General features: G+C 41.5%; 1 non-coding gene across 1 annotated transcript; it reads left to right on the top strand.

Annotated features, from left to right (window-relative positions):
• Positions 1-3858: 3858 nt before the first annotated feature.
• Positions 3859-3930, top strand: TRNAC-GCA (transfer RNA cysteine (anticodon GCA)). The gene has a single exon. It is a non-coding gene; the product is annotated as a tRNA-Cys (tRNA).
• The last annotated feature ends 9843 nt before the right edge of the window (positions 3931-13773 follow it).

Genomic DNA, 13773 nt, shown 5'->3' with positions numbered 1-13773 from the left:
ATTTTCCAGGCAAGGATACTGGAGTGGGTTGCCATTTCCTTCTCCAGGAGATCTTCCCACCCAGGGATCCAACTCAGGTCTCCTGCATTGCAGGTGGATGCGTTACTGTCTGAAGTACTAGCGAAGCCCAAAGTACTTAGCTGAGTGATTACTACTCATTTATTTAACTACTTTTTTTTTAAACTGGAATCCTTTAATTTTAAAATTGAGCTTCCCAGGTAGCTCAGACAGTAAAGAGTCTGCCTGCAATGTGGGAGACCCAGGCTTCCATCCCTGGGTAAGGAAGATCCCCTGGAGAAGGAAATGGCAACCCACTCCAGTACTCCTGCCTGGAGAATTCCATGGACAGTACAGTCCATGGGTCGAAAAGAGTCAGACATGACTGAGCAACTAATTCTTTAATTTTTAGTAGTGTGCTGGGAAGACATAAGAAAAACAGATTGTATCCTGGGCCTAACAGATATTACAGTCTAGTCTAGAGCAGATGTCAGCAAACTCTTTTTGTAAAGATCCAGAATGTAAATATTTGAAGAGTTATATAAGCAATACTTAAATGATTGTTTGCTGCTGTGTTCCAATAAAGTTTTATTTACAAAATAAGTTGTGGGCTAGGCTTGGCCCATGGAGTGGCCCTAAGTGGTAAAGAACCTGCCTGCCAATGCAGGAGACCTAAGAGATGTAGGTTTGATCCCTGGGTCTGGAAGATCCCCTGGAGAAGGGCATGGCAATCCATTCCAGGATTCTTGCCTTGAGAATCCCATGGACAGAGGAGCCTGGTGGGCTACAAACCATAGGCTCACACAGAGCCCAACATGACTGAAGTGAATTAGCAGGCACACAGTCTAGAGGAATTAGACCAACAATTAAATTACAAATTATCTTAAGCCCTCTAAAGGAAAAATATAAGCATTAGGAGATTATATAATGATGGCCCCATCTTGTCTAGAATATCAGGGATAATAGTTGAAGAAGTTATATTTACACTAGGACCTGAAAATTTGGTAGCTGTTAACTAAATGAAAGATGGCAGGGAACCTTCTAGGCAGAACAAATGGGGTGTGCTAAGGTGCTGAAAAAGAAAGTTGTGTGGCATTTCTTAAGAGCTCAAATAAAGCCAGTGTGGCTAGAGGATGAAACAGAAGATAAAAAATGTTGAAGTCTTTAAAACAAATGTTTATTAATTTCTTATCACATGTCAGGTATTGTTCTAGCTAAAAAGAATACACTAGTGAAAAGTCTAACAAGCTCCCTTTCCTGAAGGGGCTGATGTGTGGGGGTGAGGTGTGTGTTAAAGTGAAAGATGCTCAGTCGTGTCCAATTCTTTGCAACCCCATAGGCTATAATTCTCCAGGCCAGAATTCTGGAGTGGGTAGCTGTTCCCCTCTCCCAGGCATCTTCCCAGTGGAGGGATCAAACTCAGGTCTCCAGCATTGCAGGCAGATTCTTTACCAGCAGACCCAGCAGACCCAGGGAAGCCCAAGGTAGGTGTTGGAGATAGATAATAAACTCTTATGTAGTGAGTTACACATTTAATATGCAATTGTATGTGTGTATTAAAAAAAGCAAAATGATTGTCTGAGAAGGACTTACAAATAGCTGTGAAATGAAGAGAAGTGAAAAGCAAAGGAGAAAAAGAAAGATTTACCCATTTGAATGCAGAGTTCCAAAGAATAGCAAGGATAGATAAGAAAGTCTTCCTCAGAGATCAAATACGAAGAAATAGAGGAAAACAATAGAATGGGAAAGACTAGAGATCTTTTCAAGAAAATTAGAAATACCAAGGGAACATTTCATGCAAAGATGAGCTCAATAAAGGACAGAAATGGCACGGACCTAAGAGAAGCAGAAGATATTGAGAAGAGGTGGCAAGAATACACAGAAGAACTGTACAAAAAAGATCTTCATGACTCAGATAATCACAATGGTGTGATCACTCACCTAGAGCCAGACATCCTGGAATGTGAAGTCAAGTGGGCCTTAGGAAGTATCACTATGAACAAAGCTAGTGAAGGTGATGGAATTCCAGTTGAGCTATTTCAAATCCTAAAAGATGATGCTGTGAATGTGATGCATTCAATATGCCAGCAAATTTGGAAAACTCAGCAGTGGCCACAGGACTGTAAAAGGTGACTTTTCATTCCAATCCCAAAGAAAGGCAATGCCAAAGAATGTTCAAACTACCGCACAAATGTACTCATCTCACAAGCTAGTAAAGAAATGCTCAAAATTCTCCAAGCCAGGCTTCCGCAACATGTGAAACATGAACTTCCAGATGTTCAAGCTAGTTTTAGAAAAGGCAGAGGAACCAGAGATCAAATTGCCAACATGCACTGGATCGTCAGAAAAGCAAGAGAATTCTGCAAAAACATCCATTTCTTCTTTATTGACTATGCCAAAGCTTTTGACTGTGTGGTCCACAATAAACTGTGGAAAATTCTGAAAGAGATGGGAATACCAGACCACCTGACCTGCCTCCTGAGAAACCTATATGCAGGTCAGGAAGCAGCAGTTAGAACTGAACATGGAACAACAGACTGGTTCCAAATAGGAAAAGGAGTACGTCATGTCTGTATAATGTCACCCTGCTTTTTTAACTTATATGCAGAGTACATCATGAGAAATGCTGGGCTGGAAGAAGCGCAAGCTGGAATCAAGATTGCCAGGAGAAATATCAATAACCTCAGATATGCAGATGACACTACCTGTATGGTAGAAAGTGAATAAGAACTAAAGAGCCTCTTGATGAAAGTGAAGGAGGAGAGTGAAAAATTTGGCTTAAAGCTCAACATTCAGAAAACTAAGATCATGGCATCCAGTCCCATCACTTCATGGCAAATAGATGGGGAAACGGTGGAAAGAGTGGCAGCCTTTATTTTGGGGGGCTTCCAAAATCACTGCAGATGGTGACTGCAGCCATGAATTTAAAAGACGGTTAATCCTTGAAAGAAAAGTTATGACCAACCTAGACAGCATATTAAAAAGCAGAGACATTACTTTGTAAACAAAGATCCATCAAGTCAAGGCTATGTTTTATCTGGTAGTCATGTATGGATGTGAGAGTTGGACTATAAAGAAAGCTGAGTGCCAAAGAATTGATGCTTTTGAACCGTGGTGTTAGAGAAGACTCTAGAGAGTTCCTTGGACTGCAAGGAGATCCAACCAGCCCTTCGTAAAGGAGATCAGTCCTGGGTGTTCATTGGAAGGACTGATGTTGAAGCTGAAACTCCAATACTTTGGCCACCTGATGCGAAGAGCCGACTCATTTGCAAAGACCCTGATGCTGGGAAAGATTGAGGGCAGGAGGAGAAGGGGATGACAGAGAATGAGATGGTTGTATGGCATCACTGACTCAATGGACATGAGTTTGAGTAAACTCTGGGACTTTGGGAGCCCTGGCGTGCTGCAGTTCATGGGGTCCCAAAGAGTCAGACATGACTGAGTGACTGAACTGAACTGAACCTACCTATTAAATGTGTATCTCTCTGCTTAGGAGTTTGTTTATTGTCTATCTCCAACACCCACCTCAGCCCCACACATTAGCTCTCAGTTGGTAAAGGATCCACCTGCAATGCAGGAGAGCCCAGTTCACTTTCTGGGTCGCAAAGATCCACTGGAGAAGGGATAGGCTCCCCACACCAGTATTCTTGGGCTTTCCTTGTGGCACAGCTGGCAAAGCATCCGCCCGCAATGTGAGAGACCTGGGTTTGATCCCTGAGTTGGAGAGATCCACTGGAGAAAGTAAAGGCTTCAGAATACTCCAATATTCTGGCCTGGAGAATTCCATGAACTTTATAGTCCATGGGGTCTCAAAGGGTCAGACATGACTGAGCAACCTTCACTTTCTCTTTCACTTGGGTTTCCCTGGTGGCTCAGATGGTAAAGCGTCTGCCTGCAATGCAGGACACCCAGGTTCGATCCCTGGGTTGGGAAGATCCCCTGGAGAAGGAAATGGCAACCCACTTCAGTATTCTTGCCTGGAAAATCCCATGGTCAGAGAAGCCTGATAAGTTATGGTCCATGGGATCGCAAAGAGCCCAACACGACTCACAAAAGTGACTTCACTTTTGTATGTTGTACATATATGTATGGATGAGTGTAATTACATATTATGGTAAGTGCCAGAAAGAAAATGTGTATCTTATTTTGTTATATAAAGCATATATTAGGGCTTCCCTAGTGGCTCAGATAGTAAAGTATATTTTATTTTTAAAATTAAAAAAATTTACTGGAGTATGGTTGATTTACAATGTTGTGTTAGTTTCAGGTGTACAGCAAAGTGAATCAGTTATACCTACACATGTGTGTATGCTCAGTCGTGTCAGACTCTGAGACCACATGGACTATAGCCAACCAGGCTCCTCTGTCCATGGAATTCTCCAGGCAAGAATACTGAAACATGATGCCATTTCCTACTCCAGGGGCTTTTCCCAACCCAGGGATTGAATCTGCGTCTCTTGCATCCCCTGCGTTGGCAGGTGGATTCTTTACCACTGTACCACCTGGGAAGCCCTATACATATACATATATCCACTTTTTCGAAGGTACTTCCCCATATAGGCCATTACAGAGTACTGAGTAGAGTTCCCTGTGCTGTAGAGGAGGCCTCCATAGTAGTGTGTGTATGCCAATCCCAATCTTCCCAATGTGTCCCTTCTTCCTTTCCCTCTAGTAACCGTGTTTGTTTTCTATAAGCATGAGAGCACTTTAGATGGCATGGTTGGAGAAGGCTTTTTGAGGAAGTGACATTTCACCTGAGACTTGAACACTGAGAAAAGCCCAAACACATGAAAGCCGAAAGAAAACTTAAAAATTGTCAAACAACTAAAGTAGATGCTCTTAGACAATAAAGACCTAGCATTGAGGGAGGAACCCAGATGGAGTCAGAGGGATAATGTTTTGAAACAAGATGGGAGAGGTAGGCAAAGTCCAGGTCATGTGGCCTTGGAGTTCTGGATGAGAAATTTGAATTTTATTTGAAATTCATTGAAAGTCCACTGCAAATTTTTATTGACATTACATTTACATGTTGAAAAGATTATTCTGGTGTAGTGTGATAAATGCCGTAGAGGAAATAGGAATTGAAAGCAGAAAGGCAACTTAAAAGACTGTTGCACTAATCCAAGTGAGAGACTTTGGTGTAGCTAAAAGAAGGTGGCAGCAATACAGATGGAAGGAAATGAACAGATTAGAGTGATATTTAGAAGTTAAAATTGATTGAATTTGGTGATTGATCAGATATGGAAAAGGAAAGGAAAAAGCAGATCTTCAGTTTCCTGAAGGAGGAAATTGGGTGAATGGTAATGCCATTCACTGGGATTTCCAAATGGATGTGTTAAATATCCATGCAGATACTCAGATATGCAGATGACACCATCCTTATGGCAGAAAGCGAAGAAGAACTAAAGAGCCTCTTGATGAAAGTTAAAGAGGAGAGTGAAAAATGGGGTCACAAAGAGTCGGACACAGCTGAGTGACTGAACTGAACTGAATCTCCCTACATGCGTGCTTCCCTCGTGACTCGGTGGCAAAGAATCCATCCGCAATGCAGGCAGCATAATCTTCCCTGGGTCGGGAAGACCCCCCGGAAAAGGGCATGGCAACTCAGTCCAATATTTTTGCCTGAAGAATCCCATGGACAGAGTAGCCTGGCAGACTATGGTCAGTGTGGTTGCAAAGGGTTGAACACGACTTAAAGTGACTGAACATGGCACAGCACTTGTGTACACCTCAAAAGAGGAGAAAGCCCTGGTTGTAATCTCGAAGAGGCTGGTTTTATCTTCTCCACAGGGATCATTTTGATAATTTAGCTTCCCAAGGATACAAACCCAAGACTCCTCTCCTTCTATTCCTAAGGAAAATCAGTTTACATCAAGGACAAAAATGGTTGTGTCTTCCCACGTAAACTCCCAGATTCCTATTTGTGTCCCTCGACTACAGTTTGATCTCTCTGTGTATGTAGGCTTGGCTGCCTGGCTGCAGTGTTATTCTGGCACTGTGGGAAAATAGTGTTTTGATTTCTGATCCAGAGACCTCATGTTTCTACTAGTTTCTCTTTCCCTCCCTCACTTTCCTCCCCATCTCCCTCCCTCTCTTTCTCTCTCTCCCCCCACCCCCCACATAAATAGGGGACTATCTCAGACCCCTCACAGTTTCTGACTTGACATCTTCCTTTAAGAAATAGTGAATTACTTTCTTTAATAGTGATTCAACCAACATTGAGTTTCTAATTTGTATACAACATGACTTATGTATTTTCCTGCCTAAACTGGAGGAAATCTGAAAATGAGGAAACACTGAGAAAATCTACTTCTATCCTAAAAATCTGTTGGTTTGTGTGCTTCAAAAACGTCAGTGCTATATAAGATGAAGTCTGAGGCATTGTTCCAGATGAAGGGAGACAGAAGGGACCCAGGGACAGGAACTAAATGAATTGTGTGAAGGGGAAAGGATTGTTATACGGGTTATTGGAACAATTGCCAAGATTTGCATATGAACTGTGTATTAATAATAACAGGGTGTTGATGTTAAATTTCCTGCATTTAGCAATTACACTGTGATTTTGTAAGATAATATCTTTTCCCCTGGTGGCTAAGACAGTAAAGAATCTGCCTGCAATATAGGAGACCCAGGTTCAATCACTGGGTCAGGAAAATCCCCTGGAGAAGGAAATGACTACCCTCCAGTATTCTTATTTGGAGAATTCCATGGACAGAAGAGACTGGTGGGCTAGTGTCCATGTGGTTGCCAAGGTTCAAACATGACTGAGCGACTAACACTTTTCTTAAATAATAGATGTTAATTTAATTAGATGTGAGAGGTAAAGATTTCTGTGCTGTGCTGTGCTTAGTCACTCAGTCATATCTGATTCTTTGGGACCCCATCATGGACTGTAGCCTGCCAGGCTCCTCTGTCTATGCAGATTCTCCAAGCAAAAGTAATGGAGTGGGTTGCCATGCCTTCCTTCGGGGGATCTTCCCAACCCAGGGATTGAACCCAGGTCTCCTGCATTGCAGGCAGGTTCTTTACCAACTGAGCCACCAGGGAAGCCCAAGAATACTGGAGTGAGTAGCCTTTCCCTTCTCCAGGGATCAGTCTTCATAACCTAGGAATCAAACTGGTATCTCCTGCATTGCAGACAGATTCTTTATCAGCTGATGACATGATGTCTGCAACTCAGTTTGAAATGGAGAGATAAAAGCAAATGGCATAATATTTACTGATAATTGGTGATATAGGTGAAGGGGTTTCCAGAGTTCATGGTACTATTCTTGCAACTTCTCTCTAATGCAATTTTTTTCCAAAATAAAAAGCTTTATAAAACAAACAAAAGTATTCCCATCAGGAAAAAGTATGAGGCGTGGCAGGCACTGAACTAAATATAGCCCTAGAGGTAGACTATAAGACTCTCTAATACTAACACCAAAAAATAATGTCATTTTCATCATAGGGGATTGAAATGCAAATGTAGGAAGTCAAGAGAGATAGAGTAAAGGATGCAATATGTTCCTGATATTCTAGTGAAGGAGATAAGCAAGTAAATTTATACCATGTGATGAAACAAAAAATATGTATTATTTCAGAGCAAGGGGTCCCTGAATTGGTTTCAGTCCGTGGCCTTTTAGGAACCAGGCTGCACAGCAGGAGGTGAGTGGTGGGCAAAACCAAATCCACTTTCTCCACCCTGGCCCGTGGAAAAATTGTCTTCCGTGAAACTGGTCCCTGGTGCCAAAAAGGTTGGAGACTGCTGTTTTAAAGGATGATTTTGACTGTTTTCTTCGCTTAGCTTGTGTGACATCACTCTCCTATCTTGTGTGACATTCCCCTCCTCTCTCACTGACTGCTTCTTCTCAGTATCCTTTGCTAATTTCTCTACATCTCAAACTTCTAAATTCTTGTGTGCCACGAAATCCATGCTTTGAAACTCTTCCTGTCTCTGCCTTCTCTTGCCCCTTAGAGGGACTTTAGTTGTATAGCTTTCAGTTCAGTTTAGTTCAGTCGCTCAGTCGTGTCTGACTCTGCAACCCCATGGACTGCAGCACATCAGGCTTCCCTGTTCACAACCAACTCCTGGAATTTACTCAAACTCATGTCCATTGAGTCAGTGATGCCATAAAACCATCTCATCCTCTGTCATCCCCTTCTCCTCCCACCTTCAATCTCTCCCAACATCAGGGTCTTTTCAAATGAATCAGCTCTTCGCATCAGGTGGCCCAAGTATTGGAGTTTCAGCTTCAACATCAGTCTTAAGTGAACATCCAGGACTGGTCTCCTTTAGGATGAACTGGTTGGATCTCCTTGCAGTCCAAGGGACCCTCAAAAGTCTTTTCTAACGCCACAGTCCAAAAGCATCAATTCTTCGGCACTCAGCTTTCTTTCTTTCTTTTTTTTTTTTTCATTTATTTTTATTAGTTGGAGGCTAATTACTTTACAATATTGTAGTGGTTTTTGCCATACATTGACATGAATCAGCCATGGATTTACATGTGTTCCCCATCCCGATCTCCCCTCCCACCTCCCTCCCCATTCCATCCCTCTGGGTCTTCCCAGTGCACCAGCCCCAAGCACTTGTCTCATGCATCCAACCTGGGCTGGTGGTCTGTTTTACCCTTGATAGTATACTTGTTTCAATGCTGTTCTCTCAGAACATCCCACCCTCACCTTCTCCCACAGAGTCCCAGAGTCTGTTCTGTACATCTGTGTCTCTTTTTCTGTTTTGCATATAGGGTTATTGTTACCATCTTTTTAAATTCCATATATACGCATTAGTATACTGTATTGGTCTTTATCTTTCTGACTTAGCTTTCTTTATAGTCCATCTCTTACATTCATACATGATACTGGAAAAACCATAGCCTTGACTAGATGGACCTTTGTTGTCAAAGTGATGTCTCTGCTTTTTAATATGCTATTATAGCTTTAGAGATCAGCTAAGGAAGCTAATTCCCCAGTTTATATCTCCATGCCTGGGCCTCTCCTCTGAACTCCTGCTGATTCAACATATCTACTTGGATGTCAGACACCCATCAAAAACTCAACTTATCTAAACACAACTGATTACTTCCCAAACCTACTCCTTCTACAGCATTACCTACCTCAGTGAAGAAATTTTCTCTTACATGTTTAGAGCAGAAATCTTGGAGTCATCTTTGATGTTTTTCTTTCTCTCAAACTGTACATGAATCCTTTAATGAGTTTTATTCGCTCTAAATTAAATATGCAATATATCCATAATCTGAGCATTTTGTACCACTGCACTGTTGTCATTTTGCTCCCAATCATCATTTCTTGCCCAGATTTTTGTAATAACTTCCCATTTCATCTCTATACTTCTCTGTATCTATCTTTCCTATTATTATAATGCAAGTCTGACCATCTTATACTGATTCAAAACCTCCAGTAGCATCCCATTTCACTCATAATTTTAAAAACAAAACCCAGGCCTAATCTCCCTGACCTCATTTCTTTATATTCTTCTCCTTGGACTCTCAGCTCCAGCCATCCTGACTTCCTTTCTGTTCCTTGAATACTTCTACCCCAGTACATTTGCACTGAATCATCTTGCTGTTTGGAACACTTTCATCACCTCTCCATATGGCTTCCTTCCTGACTCCCTTCAGGTCTTTATTCAGATGGCACCTTCCTTGTGAAACTTTCCCTGAGCACCCTGTATACTATTTTGTATTACTGCCCCCCAGCTCTGGACTACCTATTCTCCTGGCTCTATCTTTTCTTCACAGCTCCTATTACCGCTCAATATATTATCTATTAATTTGTAGGTTCTTTGTGTTCCCCAGTTGAATATAAATTCCTTGAGAGCAAAAACTTTGTTTCTCATTCACTATCTCTAGACCTGGACATATAGTCTGTCATATATGAGGTGTTCAGTGAACATTTGTTGAACATATGAAAGAATGAATCATAATTGTATGCAAGAAACACATAAAATTGAAAATAATAATTGTGTTTAGTTAAAAGCCTTGAAAAAACAAAGAACAAGGTCATGTAGATGTGGGTATCTGAAGGATTTTCAGTTCTGTGGGAAAATTGCCCTGGTCAGCAACACAGAAAGAGCTGGCTCTCATACATGAGATAAGAGAATGAAAACCAAATTAAGAGCTTGAGACTTGAGAGCAACAGAGCACCAGTAAGTCAAAGACACATTGGAAGCTGACCAAAGAGGTGTGTGAAGTCCACAAAACAGAATTCTCAGGCATGTACTGGTTCCTGTAGAAATGGGTTTCCTCCTGAAGATAATATCATGAGAAATAGTGAACAGTCAACAAAGGCTGAAAAACACATTGGTCTAATTAGTGCCACCATAGACGAAGATCCAGGGGAAATGTTTGAGCAGTAGTCAAAGGATAGGATAAGTAAAGGATAAGATAAGTCAACTTGACTCACTGGAGACTTGGGCTCAAGGACTTCATGGGGATTGAACATCTGTGAACCTTTATCTGACTGATGTGGTGATTGGGGTTTATGTTTATAAATTTGATGTTTCATTCACCAACATGGATTCATTTTGCACTTCGATAAAAGTAAAGTGTCACCAAACCAGGTTCATTTGACTGGCTTGCAGCAAACTCAATACTGAAATGCTGAGGTTTGTAGCAGAGAAAAGGTTTATTTATAAGGCAGCAAGCAAGGAGACAGCAGAACAAGTCTCAGATCCACCTGCATCGAGAGAGAGGATTAGAGTGGTGAGGCTTGGGGGAAGATGGTTGGAGGAAACAAAAGTGAGGTAACTGGTAGTCTGCACTAATGTAGTTGAGCTCATGGCTTGTCTAGGATGTATATTCAGAAAATGTTGGCATTAGCATGTTCTCAGGGTGGGAATTTCTGACCTTTGGAAGTCAAATGTCATCCATTAGACATTCATGCAGGCCCAGATGCATGGTCATAGTCTCAGCCAGCTTGAACTAGGCAAGAATTAGCTCCAAGTTCCTGAAAAACAACCAGGTAATTGTTACCTAAGTTGACATCATGACCCTTAAGTCGAGGTGGTATCTACAGGAGGTGGTTAAAGCAGTCTTATGATAATATTGTCTAAGGTAAGTGAAGCTTGAGGGGAATGCAGTTTGCAAGAACAATGAAAGCAACCTTGATCAGTGAAGGCAGGTTACAACTTACTATTTATTAGACAAGCAAGTTATAGTTTAATGGATCTACTATTCAGTTTCAAAAGTGTTTTTTTGTTTTGGTTTGGTTTGGTTTCTGAAAGAAAATAGAATTTATTCTTTGGGTTGTTAGTGTGCCTTGCTGAGGGGATGAAGTGCCTATGGTCTCTTACTGCTTGGTTTGCTTTCTCTCACCACAGTTGAAAACATAGTATCAAAGAGGACAGCAATGTGAATTCACAATTAATATACTGTGTGATAGTGCCTCAACATACCAAAGACCTTCAGTTCAGTTCCGTTCATTTCAGTGGCTCAGTTGTGTCCGACTCTTTGCGACCCCATGAATCACAGCACACCAGGCCTCCCTGTCCATCACCAACTCCCAGAGTTTACTCAAACTCATGCCCATCGAGTCGGTGATGCCATCCAGCCATCTCATCCTCTGTCGTCCCCTTCTCCTCCTTCCCCCAATCCCTCCAAGCATCAGGGTCTTTTCCAATGAGTCAACTCTTCGCATGAGGTGGCCAAAGTATTGGAGTTTCAGCTTCAGCATCAGTCTTTCCAATGAACACCCAGGACTGATCTCCTTCAGGATGGACTGGTTGGATCTCCTTGCAGTCCAAGGGACTCTCAAGAGTCCTTTCTAACACCACAGTTCAAAAGCATCAATTTTTCGGCACTCAGCTTTCTTCACAGTCCAACTCTCACATCCATACATAACCACTGGAAAAACCATAGCCTTGACCAGATGGACCTTTGTTGGCAAAGTAATGTCTCTGCTTTTTAATATACTATCTAGGTTGGTCATAAGTTTCCTTCCAAGGAGTAAGTGTCTTAATTTCATGGCTGCAGTCACCATCTGTAGTAATTTTGGAGCCCAGAAAAATAAAGTCTGTCACTGTTTCCACTGTCTCCCCATCTATTTGTCATGGTCAGCATATTAGCAATAATTATTATGAAATAGTTGTATTTCCATAATACTTTTAAATTCAAGTATGTACTATACACTCTAATTGTCACAACCACTTCGTGAACTAGTGTCAACTCTCTCATTTTACAATGAAGAAACTGAGGCTCAAGCAGGTTACTATGACTTACTGAAAGTCATTCAGTTGTGACCTAAGTCTAGAGAAAATATATGTCCTGGTGTGTCCAAGACAGTCTCAGTTTATTTCTATAGTAACAGTATAATTATTAATAACATCTCTTTCACTCTCCAAAGTCTCCTCATTTGACAATAAATTATATAGTCATCCTACTATGTAGCTTCAGGGAAATTAATGTGGGGAAAAAGTTAGCCAGAGCACCATAAGCTTTGCATTTAATTTTATCAAGAAAATGTTAGGCTTGAGAAGCCTCCTGAAGGAGCTAAAGAATGGTTTATCTTGGGGAAAGAAGGAGCAAAAATTTTAAAGAAGTTTATCTAGGGTGGGGGAGGGGATTGTCAACAAAAATTCAGCTAATCTGGGGAATAGTTGGTCAGAAAAACTTCTTGGAAGGGAAAAGAATTGTTTCAGATTAGCAGCCAATATTTGGGTGACAGATCCATCAAAATGAGTGGGAAGAACAGTTAGGGGCTAAGTTTCTGTGCAAAATAAAAATAGGAGGAACAATTTCAGGCAGAGACAACACAGCAGCCATTAGGAAAATTCTCAGGACTTCAGGGTCACTTACATTAACCTCTCCAAGGCCTATTTTACAGATTTATAGGGTGGTTCTGAGGATAGTACAAAAATGTTCAGTAAATGGCAGTTGTCATTTCTTTGAACCTCCTCCTCCACCCCACCACCAACCCCCACCTTGTTCCTGGTGTAGTAGGTAAGGGTATGGATTCTGAAGCCACACTGCCTGGGTTAGAACCCTGGCTCAACCAGTACTTAGCTTGGTGACTATTAGCAGAAGGGACCCCAAGCTATAAAGAGTACAAAAGGGCAGGTTATTTGGGGTCTTAGAATAGCAGTTTAAAGATCTCAGATTCCAGAGGAACCAAGAATAGCTCCTTCCACTTGAAGAAAGTGGGTGAGCATTTTATGCTAAAAAGGGGGGAAGTTCATGCAGGCTTACATTTGTTTACCTAGAGTTTGTATTGGAGAGTAAAATTGTTTTACACATACAGTTGGGTTATGGAACACATTTCATCCTTAGTCCAGACAAAGTACAGTTCTCAGCATTATTCTTTCCTTTTGGCAACTCAGCAACTATCCAGTAGTTTAATTTAGAGTGTTCAGCAAAAGTCCAGCCCAGGTGTAAACATGGAAGTCCTCATGAAACAGGAATCCGAGTTCTTGTTCACAGAGCCAAAGAATGAACTTCACAAACATGCAAAACACTCATGGTTGCAAGCAGACAGAATTTATTTTGAAGAGAAGAAAAGTACAATGCTCTCAGCATAGACACTGAGAGGGGGTGAGGTGCCCGAAAAAGTGGGAATTGCAGCAGTTTATATGCTTGTTAGTATTGAGCTGTACATTTTGTCAGCCCCTTTTCTTAATATATGTCCTTTTTAACCAATCATTTTAAAGGTTACAATGTTTAACTTGACATCTTTATGGCTTCCTTTGATCCTCAGTTTCTAAATCTCCTCAGATATTGAGTTGCCATCCTGTGACCCTTTCTCATGACCCCAGGCCATAGTTTAAGGACCAGATGTGTGGGC

Source organism: Odocoileus virginianus, chromosome 23 (genome assembly GCF_023699985.2).
Source record: "Odocoileus virginianus isolate 20LAN1187 ecotype Illinois chromosome 23, Ovbor_1.2, whole genome shotgun sequence".
NCBI lineage: Eukaryota > Metazoa > Chordata > Mammalia > Artiodactyla > Cervidae > Odocoileus > Odocoileus virginianus.
This window is presented reverse-complemented; position numbering and strand designations above follow the sequence as displayed.